The sequence below is a fragment of the Panthera pardus genome, unplaced genomic scaffold (genome assembly GCF_024362965.1).
Source record: "Panthera pardus isolate Hobbes unplaced genomic scaffold, ASM2436296v1 HiC_scaffold_13, whole genome shotgun sequence".
In the NCBI taxonomy this organism is placed as follows: domain Eukaryota; kingdom Metazoa; phylum Chordata; class Mammalia; order Carnivora; family Felidae; genus Panthera; species Panthera pardus.
The window spans coordinates 135,340,986-135,362,630 of record NW_026526688.1 but is presented as its reverse complement, the minus strand read 5'-3'; the positions used below and the strand labels follow the sequence as shown (position 1 = coordinate 135,362,630).

General features: G+C 36.1%; 1 protein-coding gene across 13 annotated transcripts in view; it reads right to left on the bottom strand.

Moving 5' to 3' along the window:
* WDFY3 (WD repeat and FYVE domain containing 3) overlaps positions 1-21,209 on the bottom strand; it is a 243,955-nt gene extending 222,746 nt beyond the window's left edge. For 8 of the 13 annotated variants that reach the window (XM_019465333.2, XM_019465400.2, XM_019465375.2 and 5 more), the window contains exon 1: positions 21,093-21,209. The gene's annotated coding sequence lies outside the window, so the exon portion shown is untranslated. Of the gene's footprint in view, positions 1-13,045; positions 13,178-21,092 lie in introns of all 13 variants that reach the window. The other 5 variants (XM_053901418.1, XM_053901419.1, XM_019465343.2 and 2 more) reach the window with 4 other exon arrangements.
* Between the last annotated feature and the right edge of the window lie 436 nt (positions 21,210-21,645).

Below are 21,645 nucleotides of genomic sequence, written 5' to 3'. Positions count from 1 at the left end.
CTCATTCACCAACTGTTCACACTGCAGGGCGTTCCCTCTTCCTGTAAGCTCCTGGCAGGAATAACTCCTCTACTTCTCAGCTTCAAGGTCACCTCTCCTGACAAGCCTTTTCTGACAATGTAGAAGTAACTCTGTCTGTCTTCCCATAATTCTATCACTTCACCTTTTTCATTTCTTCCAAAGACAGCACTGGTTGCTGTTGGTAAATATCTATTTATCTGTTTATTACCTGCTCTCTACCAGTTCATGAACTCTAAGTGGACAAGAATGTATGTCTGTTCTCCTCACTGATATATACCCAGCACCTAGTAAAATGCCTGGCACACATTAGCAACTGTAATTTTTCTTGAAAAAGCAAGTTACGTGTATTAGGCTAAAAAGACTTTAATTTTTGTACAATTAATTTGTGTTTTAAGCTACAAGTTTAAAAAGCTATCCTTTTCTCACTGAAAAGCATATAAATACAGTTTACATATAGGAGGAGTTTGACTTTTTGAAGACCTGTAATAAGTCTTAAGGCAGTGGATTCTGTGTCACATTCATTTTACAGGCAATATAGAACTTAAGGGGAAATTTTCTTATTTCCAAAATCTAAGTGAAAGAGCAATAACAAAATTATGAATATTTAGATTAGCTCACCTAACTGTGCAATCTAGTCACTTTATCAAAAACAAGTAAAATATTTTAATAAATGCATACTTTAAATATGTATTTCCACTTATTATTTTTTTAAGAGAGGTTGTTTTTTTTTTAATGTTTATTTATTTTTGAGAGAGAGAGACAGAGAGAGAGACAGAGAGAGAGCATGAGCAGGGAAGGGGCAGAGAGAGAGAAGGAGAGGGAGAGTCCCAAGCAGGCTCCACACTGTCACAGCAAAGAGGCTGATGCAGGGCTCAATCCCACGAACCTCGAGATTATGATGTAAACTGAAATCAAGAATCGGATGCTTAATCTAACCGACTGAGCCACCGAGGAGCCCCAAAAATGTATTTCCATTTAAACAGATGTATTTCATAAAGAGGGAGAATGACCTATTTGGGTTGGGTCCAAGAGAGAATCATCAATTATTGTTTGTTTCTGTAGTAGTTACAAAATATATCCACAAATTCTTTGATACTCCTCCCTTCAAAGGTAGAATTTCCTTTTAATTGTGAGTTAAATTTAGTGATGTGTTTCTAAGGAACAGAATGTAGTGGCAGTGACTGTGTATGACCATATCATAAAAGGCACTGTGGCTTCCTCCTTGCTCTCTCTCAAATCACTTGCTCTAAAGGAAGTTGACTTCCACATCATGAGAATACTCAAGTAGACCTATTGAGGGGTCTATGTCAGCAGAATTGGTTCATGCTAAGAGCCAGCAAGAAATAGGCCTTCTGACAACAGCCATGTGAGTGAGCCATTCTGGAAGTATCCCCCCTCCGACGCCCAAGCAAACCTTCAGATAGCCCCAGCCAACATCTTGATGAGTAACACCTCTGAGAGATTTTTAGCCAGACTCACCCAGCTAAACCATTCCTGAGTGGAATGCCTGAGTGCCTGACCCATAGAAACTGGGAGGTAATAAATGCTTTGATTTTAAGCTATTAAGTTTTCTTTTTTCTTTTCTTTTATTTTTAAAGAGAGAGAAAGCATAAGTGAGCAAGGGGCAGAGAGAAAGGGAGAGAGAATCCCATGAGGAGCAGAGAGAGAGAGAGGGTGAACACAAACCCGCAGTGGGGCTCGAACTCTTGAACCTGTGAGACCATGACCTGAGCCAAAGTCAGATGCTTAACTGACTGAGCCACCCAGGCACCCCTTGTTAAGCTATTAAGTTTTAGGGTAATTTATATCACAGCAATAGGTTACTAGTTCATTCATTCATTCATTCATTCATTCAATAAACATCAATCTGTGCCTATTATGTCCCAGTCACCATGAGCCCTAGATAAAAGAGGAAAAATACGACACTATGACTAAATAGAGTGGACAGAAATTAAGTAGTCGGGCAATATAGTAAAAGTGCTCTAAAAAAGGTAAACCCAAGACCCAACAAGAATACCTAGCACACAGTATCAAATTTCAAGAGGGAGAGAAAAATGAGAAGTTCGTGCAAGAATAAAAAGTGGATGTGGTGTGTGTGTGTATATATATATATGTATGTATATATATATATGTATACATACGTATGTATATATGTACATAAGTATATACGTATGTATATATACATATGTATGTATGTATGTATATGTATATATAGTAATACATATGTATATATGTGCATATATAGTATATATATGTATATATGTATACATATGCATATGTATATATATGCATATATGTGTGTGTGTATATATATACACACACAAATATATATACGTGTATATACTATATATATGTATACACACACACACACCACGTGAGGGGTGAGGAAAGCCTAAGAGATGAGGTATGAAGGGACTGGAGGTATAAGCACCAGCTGGGTAAAAAAAAAAAAAAAAAACATGTTCTATGACACACTCTCAGCTTTACCTAAAGACAATAGGGAGACACTGAGAATTTCAAAAAGCAGAGTAAGAAAATCAAATTTGCATTCTACAAAGCGGACTCTTGCACTACAGTAAAGCTCAAGTGGAGCTTTGTCTAACACACAGTTAAGAGGAAATCGTAGCCATTCAGTTTAGGTTGGATGATGGCCCGGTATGTTAACAGCCAAAAGAACAAAAAATAGGAGGTGAAATCAATAAATACTAAGAAGGTTTAAAAACAGAATTTTGTGATTCTATTTGAAATTAAATGTCATCAATACCTCAAAACTGGAAAAAAGGAAAATCACAGTAATATAAAAATATTTAGAATAAAAGAAAATCTTAATTGGTATATATCACATAGCTTCTAAATTTAAAAAATCACCAGCACATTCTGAAATGGAAAGTGAACTGTAAAATTGCCATTGTCCTTAAAAAAAAAAATGGAGCTAGAAAGTCAATATGATGAAGGTGTAAGTGACTTTGCATCATTCTAATTCACCTAATCTAAAACCATAATAGTCATTTACAACTGATAAGCCCAACTCTGTATATTTCTAACATTTTTGTTTTACCGCTGGTATCAAATACAGTTTTCCCCCCCCTTTTAACATAAAAGGGCTAGGAAAATATTGTATTATCCCTCCTTGAGTATATGAGTCAGGCATGTCAGAATATAACTCACTGTTCTTATTTGGCTCAAAAATTTGATTTTGTTTTTCTAAGGCTAGACTCAAACTCTTCAAGACTTCAGAGTCCATAAATTTTCAGTACAAGAACTGGCTCTAAGCTACAATGTAAGCTCCTTTAGGTAACAGACCATGTTTTAAAACATCTGTTTACCCCTAGCACTGATCTACTCTATCTAGTCACAGTAGAAATTTTAAAATAGCAGAAATTCATTTATAGCAAACTGTAAAAAAGGTTAATTAACTTGTATTTTCTTAGAGAGGTCTACCTTTAATTTATAATCCAGTATTCTTGTTACAAAATAGATTTACTTCATAAATCCCAAATGATTTAAGGACTACAGTTAAAATATAGAGGGGGAGAGTATAAACCTGCTCTGAAAAAAGTGTAAAAACAAAAAACTTGTATATCAACAGAGAAAGAAATAACTTCTGATGTTCTAATTTTCTAATTTTTGTTGCAGTCTGAAAGAAGACAAAATTAAGTTAGAAATTTATAACATAAAACAAGCCTAATAAACATTGTTATTCAGATCTGGCTTAATACTTAAGAGTCTGCCATCACTAGCTCCTTATTGAAAATGTTCCTCACAAAATACAAATTATTTTCTTTTATAAAATTCCTGAAGAGTTTCACCACCTCCACCACCACCACCACCACCCCCGATCCTCCTCCTCCTAAGTAGATTACTTCTGGAACTAAAATAAAATGACATTTAACATGAAATTAAAAGATCACTTACTACATTATATAAATAATTGGTCTTTCCAATTCTTTTTAATCTCTGTGAGCAAGTGCAAGCATCATTCGTTTTCTGTCTTTATGCTTTTCCCTCTAATTTCCAAAGAAAATGCAGCATCAATAACTCCAAATTTGCTTGCTTTAGTATTAATTTTCCTGGCACACTAACTCCAACAGGATTCATTATAAAGTTGATATCTGCAGTTCTTGTTAAAGTACTGTCAACTAAATGAAACTACTAAAGGCAAAATTTAAAGATACATACAAGAAAAAATCTTAAAGGTTCACATTAAGAATGATAAACTAGTCAATCAAAAAGAAAACCTTTAATACAGTGATAAAAAAAACAATGTCTGGCATTAAGGATGGACATAGAGTGCAATGGAATAGACAGCCCAGAAATAAACTCTCACATACATGCTCAGCTGATTTTCAACAAAGGGGCCAAGACCATTCAATGAGGAAAGGACTTCTTAGAAAAACAAAAAAATGGTGCTGGGAGAACTGGATATCCATATGCAAAAAAAATGAAGTTGGACCCTTACCTTAAAGCACACACAAAAATAAACCTAAAATGGATCACAGATCTAATTTAAAAGCTAAAAGTATAAAACTTTTACATAAAAACATAAGAGCAACTCTTCATGACCTTGGATTTGGCAATGGTTTCTTAAATATAACACCAAACCACATAGCATAAAAAGAAATAAACCAATTAGAGTTCATCAAAATTAAAAACTTTTTTGGATCAAGGGGTACTATGGAGAGTGAAAAGACAACCCATGGAAAGGAGTAATATTTGCAAATCATATCTCTGAGTAGGGTTTAATGCCCAGGATACATAAAGAAAAGGCTCCCACAACTCAGCATCAAAAAGATAACCCAATTAAAAAATGCACAAAAAACCTGAACAAACATTTCCCTAAAATAAACACATGAGAAGGTACTCAATATCATTAATCATCAAGAAAATGCACATCAAAACCACAGTAAGATACTACTTCACATCCACTAGGATGGCAATGAACAAATAAATGGAAAAAAACAATTGTTGGCAGGGATGCGGAGAAACTGGAATCCTTGCACTTGGCTAGCAAGAATGTAAAATGGCGCAGCCACTAGGGAAAACAGTGCGGCAGCTCCTCAAAGTTTATTAGAGTTACCATATGACCCAGCAATTCCACCCCGAGGTATATACCCAAAAGGATTAAAAATGGGGACTTAAACAGATATCTGTAAGTCAATGTTCATAGCAGTTTTCACAATAGTAAAAGGTAGAAATAATAAACAGATTATTCTTTTACCAACATACAATGGAATATAATTCAGCCATAAAAAAGAACAAAATTCTGATAGAGGCTATAAAACGGAATGAACCTTGAAAACATCTTAAATAAGTCAGACATAAAAGGAAGGACAAATACGATTACACTCATGTGAAATTATCTAGAATATTGACATTCATAGAGACAGTAAGTAAAACAGAAGTCACCAGGGGCCAGGAGAAAGGAGAATGGGGAAGTGTTGCTTAACGGGTACAGAATTTCTTCCTGGGATGATGAAACAGTTTCACAAATAGATTGGTGATGATGGTATATGACGTTTGCAATGTACATAATGCCACTGAATTATACACTTATTAAATATGGTTAAATATTTAATATGGTTAAAATGGTAAATTTTAGGTTACATATATTTTACCACAAGTCTTAAAAAATAAAAGAGGAAAGATCTTAATTGCACACACAAACCTGTACGCACAAAACACAATGTGTCTGTCTTCTGCTTTTATCAAGTGGCACAAAACCAATCGCTTAACATGCTGTTTTCTACTCAGAAATGCTACTATTTTCCAAAAACTAATAAAGAACTTCTGTTTCATAATAAACTTAATCCTAAATTATATTTGATGTTCCTCATCCACTAAAGTAGAGCCTTATCATATATTTAGAGGCAACATGTTAACCATAAAATAATCATGTTTTATCACCATGCAGGATAGCTGTAAGAAAAACAACTTTAAAAAAAAATGTTATTTATTTATTTTGAGAGAGGGAGCGCACACATGTACACGAGAGCAGGGAGGGGCAGAGAGAGAGAGAATCCCAAGCAGGCTCCATGCTGTTAGCACAGAGCCCTATGCAGAGCTCAAGCCCACGAAGCGTGAGATCTTGACCTGAGCAGAAATCAAGAGTTTGGACGCTTTACCGACTGAGCCACCCAGGTGCCCCTAGGAAACCAACTTTTTTGTGGATAGGCTCTACTTTTTAGAAGAGAGATGAACAACATCACAAACTAAACCAAAACATGACGACACAAAAATGACAAGAAATGTAAAATACAAGCAAAAGGTAAAGTTTAGTTCATCAAAACAAGTTCACAAGAAATGGCCACAGGAAAACCAGTGAATACAGGCCAGTGCAGCAACATTCCCCTGTGACTATGCCAGTCTTCTTTATCCACTTCTTGCCAGCAAGTATTCTGTCTTGCCATGATCACTACCACTGCTATTCTCAGTGAAAAAAAAGAAACCAAATGTGGACTTTACTTATACAAAAGATTAATAATCATTAAGAATTCACTGGTTTTCCTTCCTACTTCTGTGAAAATATTTTCTAAAGAATACTGATATTCTCAGCATATGGTTACTGGTAAGTGGCTGGTCAGCTTCTACTTAAAGAGGAAGGAAAGCCATTTGAAAATTCTAATGTTGCAGTTCAACTGGGTTTTGATGCATTGAGAATGTTGTTTTAAAGGGAATACAGACCCATAAAATGAAAAGAAGAAATCCCAGAGCCCTTGTGATGTCTAGTCATTCTTTCAAACTAATCATAGACTCTGATAAACTGAAAATTAATATACCGAATTAATAAAACAATTTCCATGGAGGCTATCAAGTGAAAGCAATATAATTCCAGTTTAAAATAATTGTAGTACAAGGAAAATTCCATTAAGCAAATTAGAATCTTTGAGTGTTTTCCGTGTTATGTTTAGATGCTGGCTAGCAAACATCTGTAAGTTGTCCTAGGCTCACTGATAAAAGGTACTTGCAGCTCCTCCTTTAATAGCTATCTATATGTACACAGTAAACAGCGTTTATTTCGATCCAAACTAAGAGATATAATTTTTAATGCGTTCATCGACCAGACTTCTTTTGAGTTATTTTCACTGATGCATGCCACAGTAGTCTCTAACCTATTATGTTTCTCACCTTTTTCCCATGTACTTCAGATATGTGGACATGGTGAAGTTACAGAAGCCTGAAAGAGGTCAGGTCTGGTGCCAAGACCATTGGAAAGAGGCCAGAGAGCCCGGGAGGCCAGTTGGCCAAAGCCTGTTAGGCTAGGTCAATCTTCCCTCCTTACAAAGATAATTAGCAATAAACGAAAACCCTGAAATCTAGATCATTTGGCATAGACGTTTTAATTGATACTGAAGCTAGATGATAGGTATGTGTTAGTTTTATAGATGGGTGAAATTTTTGCAATAAAAAGTTAAAATAATTAAATTGGCATATTCTACATATGAAATAGATTACTATGGTTCAGGCTTTAAGATGTAAAATTGTGGGTGATACAGCACAGAGAATTATCCCTATTTTTCTGGCATAGACAACCACCTCATTTCTTCACTGTTACATACAGCAAATTTATGTTCAAATTCATTATGTTTTCTAACTATAACTCAAAATGCCAGCCTACAGAAGTCATTAATAAATTTGACTACATAACAAATTTTTTTTTTTAATTTTTGAATGGCAAAAAACACCATAAGCAAAGTCAAAAGGCAAATGAGAACACTGGGAGAAAATATCTGCAAACATATGTAGCAAATAAAGAGCTAATGCTCCTAATATACAAGGACTTTAATAACTTTCGGAAAAAAAGACCAAAAATCCTAAAGAAAAATGGAAAAAAAGACATGTATAGATATTTATGTATGCCTATATATATATGAGTCATATATCTGAAAGATATAAACTTAACACGTAAGAAATATGCACCTTAAAACCTCATTAAAATACTATTTCTTCACTCTTCAGATTGACAAAAGTTAAAAGCTTTGACAATACGTTCTCTTTGTAAGGCCGTGGAAAAACAGGTGCTCTCATATACTACTGGGGGGAACGCAAACCAGTACAGGTGCAGTGGAAGGGGATTCGCTAACGTGTAGCAAAACTGAATGTCCATTTACCTGCTGAGCCAGGTACCTGAGGTCCACCTCCAACAGTAAAAAAGACATGCACGAGGTTGTTCATTGCAGTACTCTAAAACTGCAAAATTACTGGATAACCACAGAAGACAGGACAAATAAACTTGCATACATACACACAGAAGAATGATGAGGATCTCTGTGAACTGATACAGGGTACATTTTTCAGTGAAAACAGCTAAGTGCCAAAGTATTTATACAGACACCATGCATGCTTGTGTTAGAAAAAAAGGAAATAAGAAAAAATACATGTCTGCTTATTGTTGCAAAAGAAATATAAAGGATAGACAAGGATAAACAAGAAACCAATGAAGTTAGTTATCTATAAGGGTGGGGTGTTGTTTTGGGTTGTTTTTATGGTGGTATAGGTGAAACAATTCTGAAATCATTTTAGATGATACTCATTTAGGGTAAATGAATAAAAATGCTGATATTGTTAAGTGCCAGTGTTCTCACTATACAGAAAGGGAAAACAGAGAAATCTGTGAACTAATACTTCTAAAATATATATCCATGTTCAAACATATATCCATGTTATGTGAGCACATGCATGCAAATGTGTATACACATATATATGTTTGTACATATAAAGATACATATATTTTCTAGCTTGGTCCCCTAATAAAGGGCCCAGAAGCAAAGATATCCAGCAGCAACATACATACTAAGTGTCCAGATCTTGGCTCCTATTATAATTTCCCAACCCCCACTCCTAGGAGAAATGACTCATTCTAGGGACAGAGAAGATACAAGAAGAGTCTTATTAATGATGAAAATAATGAAGTACTTGAAAAGTAAAAAATAAAAAATGTAAAAGGATACAGGAGCCAGCACGGAGAAAGAGGATCTTACTAGTGAGATTTGGGACAATTTGAGAACCAAAATATTTAAGAACGGTAATGAATTATTAATCATTGAGAAACAAACAGGAATCCAGAAGTTCAGTAATTAAAACAATATAGACAGATTTTATTTTTTTATTTTTTTTAAAGTTTTTTTTAATGTTTATTTATTTTTGAGACAGAGAGAGACACAGCATGAATGGGGGAGGGGCAGAGAGAGAGGGAGACACAGAATCGGAAGCAGGCTCCAGGCTCTGAGCCATCAGCCCAGAGCCTGACGCGGGGCTCGAACTCACCAACGGTGAGATCGCGACCTGAGCTGAAGTCGGACGCTCAACCGATTGGGCCACCCAGGCGCCCCCATATAGACAGATTTTAAAAAGGGCTCTTACTTGAATAGAATGTTGAGTAATCACTGGTAAAAGTAGAGGAAGTACTGGAGTTGGAAAAAAATCATGTAACAACCACACCAGTAACAATTGGTTGAAGCAAGTTATCAGTAGACCCTATGCAAAGGGGATGAAATTTGGATGAAGAGTAGGGTATTGTAATTGTCTTAAAGTATCTCCTCACAGATTCCTTATTAATTGTAAGAGAGTATAGTAACTATATAGTGAAGGAATCAGACAATGAAACAAACAGGTGGTCAAAATGTGTACCAAAATGAGGAACAGATGGGCTCTGTATACCTCCAGATATGATGTGCTAAGAAAGACACAACCCTTATGTAGTATTTCATCCAGGAATGCATAACTTGAATCTTATCAAGAGGAAACATCAGATAAACTGAAGTTAAGGCACACTGTTAAAAAGAAAAAAGTTGGGGGGGCGGGGGGAAGGGGATAACTATGTTCTCTGAAAATGACAATGTAATATAGGACAAAGAAAAGTTGAAGACCTGTTACAGATTAAGAGATACTGAAGATATGACATCTATGCAATATGGGATCACAGACTAAATTCCGTATTGGAGGGGAAGAAGTCTGCTTATTATAAAACACATTTGATCAATTGACAAAATGGGAAAATGGCAGATTAGATTAAAGTAATACAGCAATGCTAAATCAACTAAAGTTTTTTAAGACTGCTCTATATAATTATCCTTATCCTTGGGAAACCCACACTAAGGTATTTAGGACTAAAGGGCTATGATATGTTCAATGTAACTTTCAAAATGATTCAATGAGAAGAATACATACATGCATGTATATTTATACATATATACACAGAAACATTTATTCACAAAGTGAGTAATAAAGCATTTGGGACAAAAGGTTAACAGGTAAATCTGAACAGAGGGCACATGGATGGTCTTCATATTATTTTTTTGGTCTTTTTATTATTTTTGCAACTTTTCTGCAAGTTTGAAATTCTTAAAATTATGTTCAAAAATCTAACACATTATTTTTCTCCCTAAATTTTATTTTTTCTTCTATAATTTCTACACAGCTAAGCAGGAACAGTTAACTAGTCATCCAGGTAGAAACTTGGCAGTTAACCTAGACTACCTGATGGTTTCAGTTCATTTCCTTCCTTTCCTTCAACTCCCACACTCAAAGGGAGCATATCATAAAAGAGTATCTTTTATATTTGTCGTTTTTTCTCTAATAGTGAATAGGGTTAGAAAATAATTTAGCATCTCCCATTAGATTTACTGCTACAACCTACTAGCGATCCCCCTTCCATCAGTCCTCACTCTAAACCACTCTCCACACTGCTACAGAGTGCCCAAGCCCAAATCAAATCTGATCATGTCACACTGTATTTCTCACTTGGTCCTGAACATAGGTAGGAAAGCACTTACTAGATCAACTTAAGAATCCCAACACTGATAAAATGTATTACTTTGGATCTTAAGAAGCAAATAAGCAAAAATTACTGCCTAGAGGCTTAAAAGCTAGTATAACAAAATTGTAAACTTAGTCATGAAAAAACTGCAGGGTCTTGTTGGACCCAGTCATAAACTAACTGCTATGAAGCAGTATCTTAGACAAGTAACACGGGATAAGACCTCTGGAAACAGTAGAGGTCATTAAAAGCAATGAATGAAAGAAAAAGGTAGGAAACAGAAGGAAGGGTAGGGTAGACTAATTAAAGGTAGGGGAAGGATAAGTAGTGAAGGTAAGGGAAAGAAAAGGGAGAAAAAAGACTATTCTCTAGGTTTTCATAGTAAAACAGATTTCTCTCATATTAAAATATCAATATTTTGAGAATTAACTAGCCCTCTCTCAATTTTTCCTAATTGAAAAGCAAATTGAACATAATCAAAGTTACTTATGTCTTTGTGAACATCTGACATTTTATCAGAAGTTACTTGAAAGCAATATTATTCATCATCAAAGTATATTCTATGAGTACTAAAAATATTTATAAACAAACACAGAACCATGTTTTTACCACTTTCATTTTGTAGATTCTTTAATTTTTCAGTTCAAGGCATCAACATGTAACTACATATAAAACTGTATATTTTATACATATATATTGTATACAAAAGTTATAAAACTGAAGCTTTCTCACTTATGGTATCTATACAATTATTCTAATACATATAGATACAGGCAAGGCATAAAATCATGACTCCAAATTTTCCCTTAGAAATTTGCAAGAAGCAGTACAATATATTAATATACCCCTTTACTTCCATAGAAAACCTCGTAACATACAAAAGGTCTAATGCACACAACCTCATTTGTTTTTCTAATAGCAGCCAAGTTGACCTGGGCTCACTATGCCTCTCTACAGTCAGTGCAGAAAATTCAAAGACTTTTTCATTCATTCAACTACTCAGCCAAAACACAACAAGCATCTATCCCTCTAGGTACTGGGTACTATGATTCCACAACCCTCTCCTCTCTTTACCAAGTAAATTGCCTGCTACTATCCCTTGGTGTCATATGAATTCCCTTTATTCCCTTTAACCTCTTTCTTTTCTTGTTCTTTTCCCAACTTCTGCTCCATTAACCTGAAAGAAACCTTCCTTATTCTCATTTGCTAACCTCAACCCAGTAATAACTACTTCCAGTCACTATTCAATTCCCCTATAAATTTTATCATATGTATCTCATGTGGCTTCCTGCTCTATGACAGGAATTATTTTCCAGTTTCACTAGACAGGCACCAGAAAGGAGTAAATGCAGAATGTGGATTGCTACAAAAATATTATTCTGGACTCTCTTAAAAAGGTCACTATCATTAAAAAAAAGAAGAAGAAGAAGAAGAGAAAGGAGAAACTAATTTGGATTTTTAAAGAGTAGAGAGATATAAGCAAGTGTAATATGTGGACCTTAACTACATTGTTGTTTGAAAAGATCTGTAAAAGAAATCTTGGGGATAACTGGAGAATTTGGATAGGGACTGGATTTAACATGACAGTACTGAATTATTGTTATTTTGTTAACCCATGAGAAAAATATAATGGTCACACAGAGGAATGTCCTTATTTCTAGGAGGCACACGCTGAAGTATTTACAGGTGAAGTATTATGATGGCTGAAATTACTTTCAAATGGTTCAGCAATGCCACCTCTCCACCTGAAATGTATATAAACACAATGACAATGTATGTGGCAAAACACTGGCAATTATTGAGTCAAGGTTGAAAGTATTTGGATGTACACTATAGTTTCTATTAAACTTTTCTGTAGGTTTAAAATTTTCAAAATGCAAACTCTGGTCTAAAAGGAGAGGGATAAAACCACTGAGAAATCTCCACCTGTTTCTAGATTTCTTGTTTTTTTCGAAAGAGCAGAAATAAGAAATTTCCCATTGGTCTACAAAATGCTAACTGATAAATCTTAAAATGGGTTACCACTCTAGCCAGGTTGTAAAGATACACAAAATTACAACCTTTTCTTTTTCCTATATAAACAAATGTATTCTACATCACCAGTACTTTAAACTTATGTTACCAAAGATGAAAATCTGTGGTGGTGCTGCACAACTCTTTCCTTAAACTATGTAGTTTACAGTCTCCATCAGAACATCTTATATTGAGGTAAACAAAAGTTCATGAAACAAAGTATATTTTCATAATCTGTGAATTATTTGTATGTACCTTACACAATCTCATAGATATTCTTTTCCTTTCTGCTAATTCTGTGATAGATAGTTTTTTATTCTTGAAAGATCCTACTACTCTCAGAGGCCCAGCTCTTTGGCAAAACATGCAGAAAGGAGTGTAATGAACCTTTAAAAAAAAAAAAAAAAAAAAAAAAAAGGCTGACAGCACCACATTTTTCGCTGGAATACACATCACAGAGGGCACTGTTTAAATACTTTTAGGACCTGGGGCACCTGGCTGGCTCAGTTGGAAAAATGTGTGACTCTTTGTCTCAGGGTTGTGAGTTCGAGTCCCACACTGGGTGTAGAGATCACTTAAATAAGTAAAACTTTAAAAAATATTTTTAGGACATATGATTCTTCAAACTACAGTTATCATATGACTAAAATATTCATTCACTGAATTCAGAGACCATTTTCCACCATTAAATTAGACCAGGGGCACCTGGGTGGCTCAGTCAGTTAAGCGTCCATCTCTTGATTTTGGCTCAGGTCATGGTCTCACAGTTGTTAGACTGAGCCCCGTGTTGGGTTCTGTGCTGAATATGAAGCCTGCTTGAGATTTATTCTTTCTCCCTCTTTCTCTCCCCCTGCTGCCTCTCTCTTGCTTGTGCTCTCTCAAAATAACAAAACAAAATTAAAAAACCTTAGACTTCAACTACACTCCCATTCCAGATTTACAAACTAGGAGCTATGGAAAATAAGACTGCCACAAAATCTCAATACCCATAAAGATAAGAAAAAGCAAAGAGCTTATTCAAATCAATAAACTTAAAACATAATAAAACTTAAAATCTCAAAAATTTTCTCATGGAGTTTCTTTCCTAGCAAGTTAGAATTTAGAATGTGATAACCAAGATAATTAGCTATTGGGGGCCAAGAGCTAGCCAAACTTAACACCCACAACTGACCACTATACACTAATTAAGAAAGCAAAGGAAACCATTTGGCAGAGAGACACAAAACAAGAATATAAGCAACTCCAGAAAAAGAAATGGAGACAAGTGACAAAAACACTCAGTTCTTCAGTTCTGTACTTCTTGTGCTTGAACTGTACAGTATTTGGTATCAGGGTAATTATTCTCAAAATTATTTTCTAAAACAAAGCAAAACAAAACAAAGTTATAGACATCTATGTGGGTACAGAACTTCCAAAGGAAACAAAATAGCAAACTAAATATCAAAAATATAATGGGGATATAGCAAAGCCTGGGATTCAATTACTCACAAATCAATAGATTCTTCCTGAAAATAGAATACTAACCTTACACAGGGTCACCTGAGAAGACAGAATAAATCATTCTGCTCCAAACATTTTTTATTAGTATACGTTTTCTTACTTTCTTAACAGTATAATTAAATACCTGAAACTCACGTTTAATATAATGAATATTCACAGGCTACTGTCTTCAAACATAAATTCAGATATAAGAAGAATGATTCACATTCTTTTACAGAAAAGAAATAAGTGATGTCATTCCTCATGTATAAGAGAAGCAGGACAGCAGAGCAGGTGAATGCCTGACCCTGGAGACAGATTCCTAGGTTTGAATCATGGCTCTGCCATTACCTCATCCTGTGACTGTGGGCAAGTACTTCTAGTGCCTGTTTCTAACAGCATAAAAATTAGTAAAATAATAGAATTAATCTCACAAGATTGTGGTGAAGAATAAATGATGTAATACATGAAAAACCTAGGAAACAGTAAATGTACACTGCTATTAATATTATTATCTATTATCATTAACTATTATTCAAGGGAAGGGGTGGATTTCATTTACCTATGATATTACATATATATTTTTTTAACGTTTATTCATTTTTTTGATAGAGACAGAGTGTGAGTGGGGGAGGGGCAGAGAGCAAGGGAGACACAGAACCCGAAGCAAGCTCCAGGCTCTGAACTGACAGCACAGAGCCTGACACGGGGCTCGAACTCACGGACGGTGAGATCATGACCTGAGCCAAAGTCAGCCGCTTTAACCGACTGAGCCACCCAGGTGTCCCTACCTATGATATTATAAAAGTGAATTCCTTGAACAAGAATTCTTTAGCAGGCATAGGAAATGAAAAACATAAAACTGATCAAAAAACCAGGGGAGACAGGGTGCCTGGGTGGTTCAATCAGTTAAGCATCTGACTCTTGATTTCAGCTCAGGTCATAATCTTACAGTCGTGAGACCAAGCCCCTGGGCTCAGCGCTAAGCCCGATGGGCTCAATGCTAGGTTTGGAGACGGCTTGAGATTCTCTCTCCCTCTCCCTCTGTCCTTCCCCCGCTTGTGTTTGTGCACACTCTTTCTCAAAATGAATAAATAATATATAGATATATTATAGATATATAATATGTATTTTAAAAATAAACAGGGGAGATAAATTTAAGCCCACATAAAAAACTTAATTCTATCACATGGCCTCTGCACCAGTAAACTAAGAACTGTTCTTTAATGGGGGACAGCTTGCCTTTTCCTAAGATTTTGTAAAAGCTTTCCTTCAACAACCTCTGACCCTAAAAGGAAGGCCTTATTCCTGAATACCCACTTAGATACAGCAAAGCATCAGGCTAATCTACTGATGTTGGAAGAAGGTAAAAATATTTGAAAAGATTTTTTTTGACATTAAAAGATTTTAAAAAATAAACCAAATCTTAGCCTCTGATCCCAAAAAGTTTGCGTTTTGAACCATGACTGGTTCTGAGATAACTTCAAAAATTCATCCCTACGGGGCTTTTTGAAACATCTTTTTTTTTTTTTTTTTGGACGAGGCAATTACATAGTTAAGAAAGAGCTAGAGATACCATAAGGAGGAAAACAACTCTTGCGTCATGAACACATGACAATGTGATTTGCTTCCTACAAAACATGCAGTAAGACCAAATATAAAAGATCCAAACTGAAAGGTCAAAAATTATGGGGACAGATACTAAGAAGGGAAGGAGGAAAAATGGAAGGGAGAGAGCACAGACCATTATAAATTATTTCAGCTCTTTGGAGCGGTAAAAAAGAACTAAGTATCTGAATGTTTATTTTAAAAATCAAGATACTTTAAAAATTGAAGAAAAAAAAAAGAATGTGTCCTTCCTTCTCTATATGTTTTGGAACCATTCTTTAACTCACTTTCTACTTCAGCATATAGACATAGTCGTAACTATCCTTGATTCCATCAAAACATACTGGATCTTTACTTTCCAAAAATAATTCTAGGCTAGGCTTTTTGAGGTTCCTCCTCCACCACACACAAAGAAAATAATAAACCAGCTTGAGAGATTATACTTCAGATCTTCTCCCGTTTCCTCTCTTCTTTCTATATCATTTGTTGTATAACACTTCCAAATTACAAACTCCTAAGGAGAGCAGTGGCCTTCTTCATTTTCATTTAAATAAAACACACACAAAAATGTGCTCAGACAATGTAAAGCTGACACCAAATTAGGACCACAATGTATGTGAACAGGAGACTTCCTCTTACTTCCACATTTCCCTCAATTTAGGCATAGATCCTTCTTCTACAGGGAGAAGGAATTTAGCTTGCAGGGTCGGGGAGGGGCAGAGAGAGGGGGAGACAGAGAATCCAAAGCACCATCTGCACTGACAGCAACAGAGCCTGATGCCGGGCTTGAACTCACGAACAGAAACGTGAGATCATGACCTGAGTGGAAGTTGGATGCTTACCCAACTTTGCCACCCAAGCACCCTGGAGTTTAGCTTTCTTAGGATGTTCCTAAGTGGCCACAGTCAACTCACAACCACATCAATACACCTAATGGTGCCTTATTAGCAGAGATCTTCATAAAACAGGAGCAAGGGGCAATCCTACCACAGGTAAGAAGACCAGCAATGACAAGTCCTGTATAAAACTGTAAAGGGAATGGACATCCCTTCTCCCACTCCTTTCCCCCAGGTCAAAACAGAACAAAAAAAGGGGGGAGGGGGGAGGAGTGGCTAGTGGTAAAAGTTTAAGAAGAAAACGAAAATGAAAAGTTGACATCCTTGTGTTACAGATACATTATACCACATACGTATGTATTTGGGGACTACAAAAAAGCTCTTGAGACCTACAGCAAAAACAGCACACTTATTTCTCCAATCCCTTCCTGCCTTCCTTAGTCAATAATTTAAGCAATGGCTCTAAACTCATATCCTTTTAGGCAAACTCTATTCTGCCTTTCAAAAATAAAGCCAATATGCTAATGAACTGTGTAATCAACTAAACACGAAGGTTTTTGCATTTTCGTCGGCAGAACACTGTTTTGTTGATATTCTAATCTTAAAAAACTCAGAGATAAAAATGATTTAAGGCCATTGTTTGCAACAATGAATGGGAGTTAACATAAATTTAGCTTTTACTTACAATGTGCCAGGTACAGCGTTAAGGACTTTGTAAGCATTACCTTGTTTAACCCTTATGATACTTCTATTAAATACTATTAGTACACTCAGTTTACAGATAGGAAATAAGAAGAGAAATTAAGAAATATGTACTAGGACAAAGAGCTGTAAGCAACGACACCATGACTGAAACCTGGAAATATGACTGAGTTTGGTGCCTTAACCAAAACATGTACTACACTGCAGTTCTCACTAATATCTGCTTTTAAATCTTTATACAATATATATTTTTTTAATTTTTTAATGTTTGTTTATTTTTGAGAGAGACAGAGCACGAGCGGGAGAGGGGCAGAGAGAGAGGGAGACACAGAATCCGAAGCAGGCTCCAGGCTCTGAGCCGTCAGCACTGAGCCTGACGTGGGGCTCGAACTCATGAACTGTGAGATCGTGACCTGAGCTGAAGTCAGAGGCTTAACCGACTGAGCCACCCAGGCACCCATTATGCAATATTTTTAATCACACTATCAATAAAGATCAATACATAAACTGTCCTCAAAACAAGAGCCAAATAAGGGATACTTGCGGTCAAAAACAACTCAGAGATGGAAGTCATAGAAACCTCTAGCTCTAGACAATAAACCAAAACTCTAAGGCGGAAAAAAAAGTATCACAAAAGGGGATATAAAGTGTGATAAAAATGATTTATATTTCTGGGGCACCTGGATCGCGCAGGTGGTTAAGCATCCAACTCTTGATTTCGGCTCAGGTCGTGATCTCACGGTTAGTGAGGTGGAACCCCACATCTGTGCTGTTGGTGCAGAGCACACTGCATGTGCACACTCTCCCCCAAAATAAATAAACTTAAAAAAAATTCATATAAAAAATGATTTCTAAGTCCCAAACTTAGGGTATCATTTCTTGAAATAAAGAAAAACTGAATTAAAATTTAAAATCCCAATAGTCTAATTTGTAATGCTATTTTAATTTTCAACTTGCATTTTTTTCTAATTATAAAAAATTAAAAATTTGTATTTTAATCTTCACGTTAAACATATCCGCACTTTTCATACTGTATGGAGTTCAATTCCTTGAACTTTTTAAACTCTCTCAATATATGTCTCGGGGCACCTGGGTGGCTCGGTCAGTTAAGCGTCTGACTCTTGATTTTGGCTCAGGTCATGATCTTATGGTTTGCCGACAGCAGGGAGCCTGCTTGGGATTCTCTCTCTCTCCCTCTCTCTGCCCTTCCCCTAATTTCTCTCTCTCTCTCTCTCTCTCTCTCTCTCTCAAAATAAACATATAAACTTTTAAAAATAAATAAATTGGGGCTCCTGGGTGACTCAGACAGTTAAGCGTCCGACTCTTGACTTCAGCTCACGTCACGATCTCACGGTTTTCTAAGTTCGAGCCCTGCATCGGCTCTTGGGATTTTTGGGATTCTCTCTCTCCCTTTTTCTCTGGCCTTCCCCAACTTGCATGCTCTCTCTCTCTCTCTCTCAAAATAAATAAACATTAAAAGATAAATTTCTGTTGCTTAAGTTATCCAGTTTGTAGTAATTTGCTACAGCAGCCCTAACAAATTAATACATGTAGCCATTGAGAACTAATACCTACACTTAATTCAAAATAACTTTTGTTGGCAGTACCAAAACTAGCCTTAATACAGGGCTCAAGTAGACAGCCAAGGCTTCTAAGTCTTAATTCTGAAAAAAAGATGTTGGTCGTATCAGAAATATCTTAGACCACAGATTTCTTTTTATTTTTTTTTAAGTTACCTGGGACTCCAACAATCCTGTAATTTAATCCACTCATTTCAAAAAGTGATACTGCTGATGTGCCAGGAGCTTTTCTGTACACTTAACATATAGTAATTCCTCACAAGAAACCTGTGAGGTATCACTATCACCAATTCCATTTTTAAGATGAAGAAAACTGATGTCTTGAAGTTAAGATCATGCAGCTGGTAAGTGGCCCAGATTCAGTAAACTGAGGTGCACAAAGAATAAGTGATTTAGGCAAAATCATAGTTAATAGTTGAGCTGAGACTAAACCTAATGGTCCTTTCCCTTACCTTCAAATCTTGTTTTCAGAAAGTTAAATAGAAAAGCTTTTCTTTTACTTGCTGTATTAAATTTTGTACCACTGCAACCTTAGAAATATATATGTGCAGGGCACCTGGGTAGCTCAGTTGGTTAAGCATCTGACTCTTGATTTCGGCTCAGGTCAGGATCTCAAGAGTTTGTCAGTTCGAGCTCCGAATTGGGCTCTGCACTGACAGTGTGGAGCCTGCTTGGGATTTTTCTCTCTCCCTCTCTCCCTCTCTCTCTCGGCCCCTCCCCTGCTTGAGCTGTGCACTGGCTCATACTCTTTCTCAAAATAAGCTAAAAAAAATATGTGATTATCTATCTGCCCTCCTCTAAGTATACAAACATGGGTTACTCATTTTCTTCCATCTCCAAACCCTAAAATACTGCCTTTCAATCCCTAATGTTTTTCTTTCATCTATATTAATCATTTTTATCTACTAGAACTCACATTTTCACTTCTACACAGTTTTGGAAATACAGCTTAATGTTTGATCCCAACTGAAATACAAATACTCCTAGAAAGGGTAAGCCTCTATTATTAGCCACGTGTATTGTAGGAGGAATAAATCAGATCCTTTTTGGACAACAGGCTTTGAAACAAAGATGGGAAGATAGCCATTGCCAAGTTTTAAAATGACCCTGCCCCAAAGCACAACTTGCTTAGGGACACCTGACTAAAGAATCAGAGTCTGTTCTGGGAAATCTGGGATAGGGTACTTAAGCGTTCGTCAGCCTTTCTTTGGGAGTTTGAAGTTTAAAATACAGAGTGTAGGGAAGTGGTGAAAACCATGCTTCCCATGACAAGGAATGGAAACATGAAGAAAGCCAGTTCTCCAAAGATAGTGACACAGACGCACAGGAGAAGCGCCACACTGACAGTGTGAGGGAAACCTGACTGTCTTTGGTTTCTGGGTTCTTCTTGTACAGCCCAGCTGCATTTCCATGTCCCCAGAGCTTTTGGTATCCCCTGGGATATATCCAAAGGCCTGATAACTTCCCCTTTCTGTTTAAGATATTTGAATTGTGTCACGTACAATCAATAGAGAACTAACATGGTCAAAAAGGTATCCTCTCTAAAGCTGAAGAACATTATTGAAGGACTAATAACCTCATGTAAAAAATGTTTCAGTAACAATAAAGCAAAGTAAAATACTAAAACTAAGGCAACCAGATAGCAAGAATACTCTCGAGTCCCTTACAACGTAGCTCATCATTTAAACTAGTCACTCCAAGGAACTACAATACAATAGGTTAGAGTTCCAAAGCTTGTGCTTACAACTAGATTTTTCCAGGGGAAAAAAAGAATGAAAATGATGTTTTAACAATACGATTTTATTCTATGTAGGTACCTACAATAAAAGTAACAATGCTTTAAAGCTATAATTGAAACTGAAGATAATTTATTCTAATATATCCTTTTTGGTGGGGGGGAGGGGTACAGAAAACTACAAGCCATTCAGGAAAGGTTTGCCTAAGCTTACCCAGCCATCAATGGGAAAGAAGGCTTGAAACCCAGCTCTTCTGGGGCAGAGTTCAGTGGTCTTGCTACAATACAATGATGCAAGAAAGACTATCATGATTCTTGCTCTTGGCTCCTTATTCGACAGACAAAACAATCCTAAAACTGACCTGATTCTCCGTTCTGGGCTGGCATGAACCTGCGTAGAAACAATAGGAATGGCAGGCACTTTCTTCCTGAAGCAGATGTGGAGAAGTATTATACCTGTGATGTAAAAAAAAAAAAAAAAAAAAAAAAAAGTTTATTTTCAGAATATGTATTGGCATAATGAGTCATTCATTTTCAACTGATTCCCTCTTTGTCTCCTTATTTGTGGCCAATGATTTAATAATGGAACACATGACAATGACTTATTTAAGACAGATAAAATCTGTCCACAAAAAATATAGTCATTTAAATCTGGTCTCTCTAAACCATCTACTAAGACCAGGAAAAATTATGCAAAGAATCAATGACAACACAGTTACTTAGTGGCAGGGCCAGGTTCAGAACCTAATTCTTCCCCATTTCCAGTCCAGTGTTCATTTGTACATCACAGATCACACTCTTTTTTTGCTTTTATGAGCCAAAAAAGCAAAAAGTTCTTGTTAGTTCTCTAGGTATATTTGTCAAGTATCTGAAGCTAACTGTAGTTTGCCCTAACTTAAAATCAGAAAACACTGC